A 6,575-nucleotide genomic window follows, 5' to 3' on the forward strand; every position below is an offset into this window, starting at 1 on the left:
TAAGACCCCTACAGGACAGACTACGGCAATTGGTGACAGACAGGAGCAAGAAAGCTTCAATGAGTTTTTCACATCCGTATTCCTGAACATGGATAAAGACACATCTCCCAGTTGGATTATAGACAGGCACAAGAGGGACACCAGCCCACCAACACTTAGCATGGACCTAGTGAAGGGACACTTGGTGGGGCTGGACGTGCTTTAAGTCAGCAGGCCCAGATGATCTTTATCCCATGGTGCTGAGGGAATTAGCGAGTGTCATAGCAGAACCACTGGCAAGACTGTTTGAGCACTCATGGCACTCAGCTCAGGTCCCAGATGACTGGGAAAGGGCCAATGTGGTCCCTATTTTCAAGAAAAGGAGCAATGAGGATCCAGGATGGTTAGTCTCACCTCTATCCTTGGGAAAACCTTTGAAAAAATTATCAAGTATCACATTTGTGGTAGTCCAGCAGGAAAAATAATGCTGAAGGGCAACCAGCATGGGTTTGTAGCAGGTAGATCCTGCCTGACTAACGGTGTTTGTTTTTATGACTGGGTCACAAAATGCTTAGATGTAGGAGTCAAGGTAGATGTCATCTACTTGGATTTTTAAAAAGCCCTTTGATATAGTGTCTCATCCCATTCTTATAAATAAACTAAACAGCTGTGATATAGATGATTATATGGTCATGTGGGTGGCAAATTAGCTTATGGGACACACCCAGAGAGTGGTAGTTGATGGGTCGGTATCAGCCTGGAAAGATGTGGGCAGTGGGGTTCCCCAAGGTTTGGTCCTTGGACCACTGCTGTTCAATATCTTCATCGGTAACCTGGATGAGGGCATGGAGAACACTCTGTCCAAATTTGCAGACAACACCAAATTATGGGGCAAAGTAAACACATGGGTGGGCAGGGAACAGATTCAGGTGGATTTGGACAGGTTGGGAAAGTGGGTATAACAGAATAGGATGCAGTTTAACAAAGAGAAGTGCAAAGTGCTGCACCTAGGGCAGGGGTGGGCAAAATATGGCCCACGGGCTGGATCCAGCCTGCCAGGCCATTCTGTCTGGCCCACGGTGTCCCTAAAAAATCTAGAAAATTAATATTTATTAGGACCCCGGGGAAGAGCCAGCAGGTTGCTGCAACATCAGGACCCCGCTCTGCCACTGCCCCCCCCCCAGTTGGAAGTCCCTGCCTAGCAGGGACTTATGACTTGGGACTGTGGGGCTGTTCATGGCTGTGCCAGTGTGGGAAATTCAAGTAAGAAGGGCGGGGGAGGCAGGGAAGGACCGCAGGGATTGTCCCAGTCCTCGGGGATGGGCCACCTCCTGCTGAGCCCCATGATATGGCCGTGCATCCAGGAGTCAGTGGGTAGGAAAGGTGGTGATGGAGGCATGCAGGAGTGGAAGTGAGCAGGAGCACAGGGCCTGTGCCAGTGTTGTTAGACCCCAACTCCATGCAGCTTCTAACAACTAGGGAGATGATGGTCCAATTGCCCATTGATCCTGGTACTCATTAGCCAGAGCAGAGCAGGGAGCAAACACCAGCACACATTGCTTGCAACAGCTTTATTCAGAATGGAGACAGCTTCAGAAAAGGGTCCCAAAAAACAAACCAGGGACCTGCCCTGAACATCAGTTCTTTCCAACATTTATACACCTTGGTTCATACATATTAACATTTGCTGTGGCTAAAAAGGAAAGCCTACAAAGGATGGAGGACGTGATTCACCTCCAAGGAGAATTATTCTGCACTGGTCCGGTCCTGCAGGGAGCAAACCAGGAAAGCCAAGGCTGCAACTGAACTCCAACTAGCTTCAAGCATCAAGGACAACAAAAAGTCCTTTTTCAGATATGTGGGGAGCCGGAGGAAAAGCAAGGGCAATGTTGGACCCCTGCTGAACCAGATGGGGCAACTGACAACTGACGCCCAGGAAAAAGCCAACCTATTAAATAGGTACTTTGCGTCAGTCTTTCATCAGTCCCATGGGATGCCCATGCCTGCTATGGGACAGGGAAATCTGGGTGAGGGGGATCCCCTACCCTCCATCAATGCTGACCTCGTGAAGGAATACCTTGAGAAGCTGGATACCTTCAAGTCAGCTGGCCCTAACAAACTGCACCCCAGGGTACTCAAGGAGCTGGCGAGCGTCATAGCCCAGCCCCTGGCATGGATCTTTGAAAACTCCTGGCGCTCTGGTGTAGTGCCCGAAGACTGGAAGAAGGCCAATGTGGTGCCGATCTTCAAGAAAGGGAGGAGAGTGGATCCGGCTAAATACAGGCCCATTAGCCTGACTTCTATCCTGGGGAAGATCTTAGAAAAGTTTATTAAGGAGGCCATCCTTGATGGACTGGCTCAGGCTAACATCCTAAGGGATAGCCAGCACAGGTTTGTTGCGGGTAGGTCTTGTTTGACCAATCTCATTTCCTTCTATGACCAGGTGACCTATCACCTGGACAAGGGAGAAGAGATTGATGTCATATATCTTGACTTCAAAAAAGCCTTTGATCTGGTATCCCACGATCACCTCTTGGCCAAACTGATCAGTTGTGGCCTTGGCTCCACCACAATCCGCTGGCTGGGAAACTGGCTCCATGGTCGGACCCAGAGGGTTGTGATTGATGGCAGTCACTCATCGTGGTGCCCTGTGACCAGTGGGGTCCCTCAAGGCTCTGTCCTGGGACCCATCCTGTTCAACATCTTCATTAATGATGTGGACATTGGAGTCAGGAGTGGATTGGCCAAGTTCACCGATGACACCAAACTGTGGGGAAAGCATCCACGCCAGAAGATAGGCGGGTGATCCAGGCTGACCTGGACAAGCTCAGCAAACGGGCGGACGAGAACCTGATGGTGTTTAACACCGAAAAATGCAAGGTTCTCCACCTTGGGAGGAAAAACCTGCAGCATCCTTATAGGCTCGGCAGTGCTACGTTGGATAGCACTACAGAAGAAAGAGACTTGGGGGTCATCATTGACCGCAAGATGAACATGAGCCTGCAATGCGATGCTGCAGCTAGTAAAGCGACCAAAACGCTGGCTTGCATCCATAGATGCTTCTCGAGCAAATCCCGGGACGTCATTCTCCCCTTGTACTCGGCCTTGTTGAGGCCGCAGCTGGAGTACTGCGTCCAGTTTTGGGCTCCACAATTCAAAAAGGATGTGGAGAAGCTTGAGAGAGTCCAGAGGAGAGCCACACGCATGATCAGAGGTCAGGAAAACAGATCTTAGGATGACAGGCTGAGAGCCATGGGACTCTTTAGCCTGGAAAAGCGTAGGCTCGGGGGTGATCTGATGGCCACTTATAAGTTTATCAGGGGTGACCACCAGGATCTGGGGGAACGTTTGTTCACCAGAGCGCCCCAAGGGATGACGAGGTCGAACGGTCACAAACTCCTGCAAGACCGTTTCAGGCTGGACATAAGGAAGAATTTCTTTACTGTCCGAGGCCCCAAGGTCTGGAACAGTCTGCCAGCGGAGGTGGTTCAAGCACCTACATTGAACACCTTCAAGAGTAAATTGGATGCTTATCTTGCTGGGATCCTATGACCCCAGCTGACTTCCTGCCCTTTGGGCAGGGGGCTGGACTCGATGATCTCCCGAGGTCCCTTCCAGCCCTAATGTCTATGAAATTTATTCCACCCTCATCCCACCTTTGGTTCCACCCATTTCTCCTCCCATCTCAAGCTCCACCTCTGTTTACTGTTTGCTTCCTTAGCATGGTATTGCCTATGCATTTTATTCATTTACATGCCTCTCTGCTAAGAGCACATGTGTAACTCTTTGACCCCTATCTTCTTTTAGTCACTTTGCAGGTTCTTGCTGGTTCTTGCTGGTTTTCTTGCTGACTTCCCTATCTCCAAGGCTGTATCTCTGTTTTTGTCCCCTAACACTAGTTGCTTAACACATCATGCACTTTGCACCCTACCCTTTTGTCAAGAATCCGCTTACTTAAGCATTGGGTAAGTTAGCTGGTTTTAATATATCAGCTAGCCTTGGAACCGACAGCTTTTGCTGAGACAGGAAAAAAACCTTCATTCAGCTGCACACTCAGTACTGCCCAAAGTTCATATTGTTACCCCAACATCCAAAATCCATATTGTTACCCTAACAGATGTCCCGGGGTCAGCACTGGTGGGGCCCAGAGTGGGACAGTGGGAGTGTGGGGTGTGGGCTGGCAGTAGTGGCCATATGGAAGAGCCACTGAGCAGCAGAGGCAAGCAGCGGAGCAGCCGCACCACAGCCTAGTGTGGCGCTGGCTCTGGGTGGGTGAAGCAGTGAGTGGGGACGAGCGCTTTGCTCAATGCCGAGCAGCAGCTTCTGCTGAGCTGCTGCTGCCATGGCTGAGCCCCGACGGGCGAGCCCAGAGTTGGCGTGGGGCCCATGCCAGCAGCGGCAGTGGGTTACGAGCTGGTGCTCAGCGTGGGGGAAAAGCGGCCCCTCCTCCCCCCCCGCCGATGCCCTGTGCCACAGCCTCCCCGAGCCCACGCGCGGCTGCCTGTGCCTGCTCTCCATTGCCACCACTGTCGTGTGGGGCGACGGTGACACGGTGGGGAGGCAGGAGAGCCCCTGCCGGCTCTGAGCAGCTGCAGCATGGGGCGCCGGCCACGAGGGGAGCACTTTCCCCCACGCTGAGCACCGGGGTGTTTCGCACTGGTGAGCGCAGGGTCAGGACCGCAAGGCTGGGGCAGAGACACAGGGAGTGAGCGGGCAGTGGCAGCCGGGCAGGAGTGCGGGGCCTGTGCCAGTGTCCCGGGGCCAGTGCCAGTAGGGCCCGGACCAGGGCGGCAGAAGCGCGCTGCCAGGGGCTCTGTGGCAGCTCCCCCTCTCCCTGCTGGTGCAGCCCACCCTGGCTCCACAGACCCCTGCAAGCCCCCACCCCACGCTCCTACCACCCTGCTCTGGGACATTAGTGCAGGCCCTGTGCTCTCACTTGCTTCCTTTCTCCCCCTGCCCCTACTACTTTCCCCACTTTCCTGCCTGCCCACTTTGTACTATACATGGCTTCCATACCCACCACACACACCAATCCACACAGTCCCACAAACCCCCATATGCAATCACTTCTGCATATACACCACAAACGCCCACAAATCAGGACAAAAGTATTGTTTTTAATTAAATTTAAATATACTATTATGGGTGTTTTGATTTTTAGTATGTAATTTGTTTTTTTCCCCCTAAGATGGCATATCTTCTTCCCCAAAGGAGTACTTCCAGGGGCAATGAGAGCGACATCCAGTGGCAAAGGTCAGAGATTTAAGGGCATCACTTGACAGGTGCCCTGCCTCAGAATGGCAACCAGGGAACGGGACACCTATCAAGTGACTGGGCTACTCATGCAGCCCTCAATAGCTTGCCAAAACTCGGTAAGTGTCCCTTCACCTGAAATAATTGCCCACCCCTGACCTCACCGACACACATACAGACTGGGGGATGACCTTCTAAGCAGCACAGCAGCAGAATGGGATCTTGGAGTCATAGTAGACTCCAAGATGAACATGAGTCGTGAATGTGACAAAGTGATAAGTAAAGCTAACTGCGCTCTATCGTGCATTAGCAGGTGCATCATGAACAGGTCTAAGGAGGTGATACTTCCCCTTTATGTGACATGGGTAAGATGCAGCTGGAGTACTGCATCCAGTTCTGGGCACTGCACTTCAAAAGGGATGTGAATAACCTTGAGAAGGTCCAGAGGAAGGTTACTCATAATGAGGGGCCTACAAGTAAGGCCCTACAAGGAGAGATTGAGGAACCTGGATCTCTTCAGCCTCCACAACAGAAGGCTAAGAGGTGATTCTTGTGGCCATCTACAAATTCATTGGTGGGGGAGGAGAAAGCAGCAAGGAATCAAAGATACTCTGTTTACCGGGGCACCCCTCGGGGTGACAAGAAACAATGGCCACAAACTGACAGACAGCTGATTTAGATTGGACATCAGGAAGAACTTCTTTAAGGTAAGGGTTACCAGAATCTGGAATGGGCTTCCAAGGGAGGTGGTGCTCTCCCCTACCTTGGAGGGCTTTAAGAGGAGACTGGACAAGCACCTGGCTGGGTTCATCTGACCCCAGTGCTCTTTCCTGCCCAGGGCAGGGGGTCAGACTTGATGATCTACTCAGGTTCCTTCTGACCCTAAAAATCTGTGAAATATATGAATTGACCAATTGTATCCTCAGTGACAACCAGGCTGGTTTATTCCCTTCTGCTTACTCCTCTCTGTTTTGGTACAGGCCTCAGTTTAATGGAGAGTGGAAGAAAGAAGTCTAGGATCTTTGCGGTACAATGTGCCTCTGCTTCTCTGACTTTTGTGGAAAGAACGGTTTAAAAGGCAGCAAGTGAGTGAAGAGGCTAGTTATTCAGGGAAATGCGTTTCTTTGCTCAACTTAAATACTTGTTCTGTTGGTGTATGGCTGGAGGCGTGTAGTGCTTAAGGACACCATATTTTCTCACATACCACACATACCCAAATGAGATGTGTCTTGTTTTGGGAAGGCAGAATGAAGAAATTTTTTCCCCATAGTTATGGTTGCATAGAGCAGGGACTGAGGCTAATCTTCAGTTGACTCACCCTGCCTTTCCTGCTTAATGAAAAG

This window comes from Crocodylus siamensis, chromosome 9, assembly GCF_052110815.1.
Source record: "Crocodylus siamensis isolate JL-2025a chromosome 9, ASM5211081v1, whole genome shotgun sequence".
NCBI lineage: Eukaryota > Metazoa > Chordata > Crocodylia > Crocodylidae > Crocodylus > Crocodylus siamensis.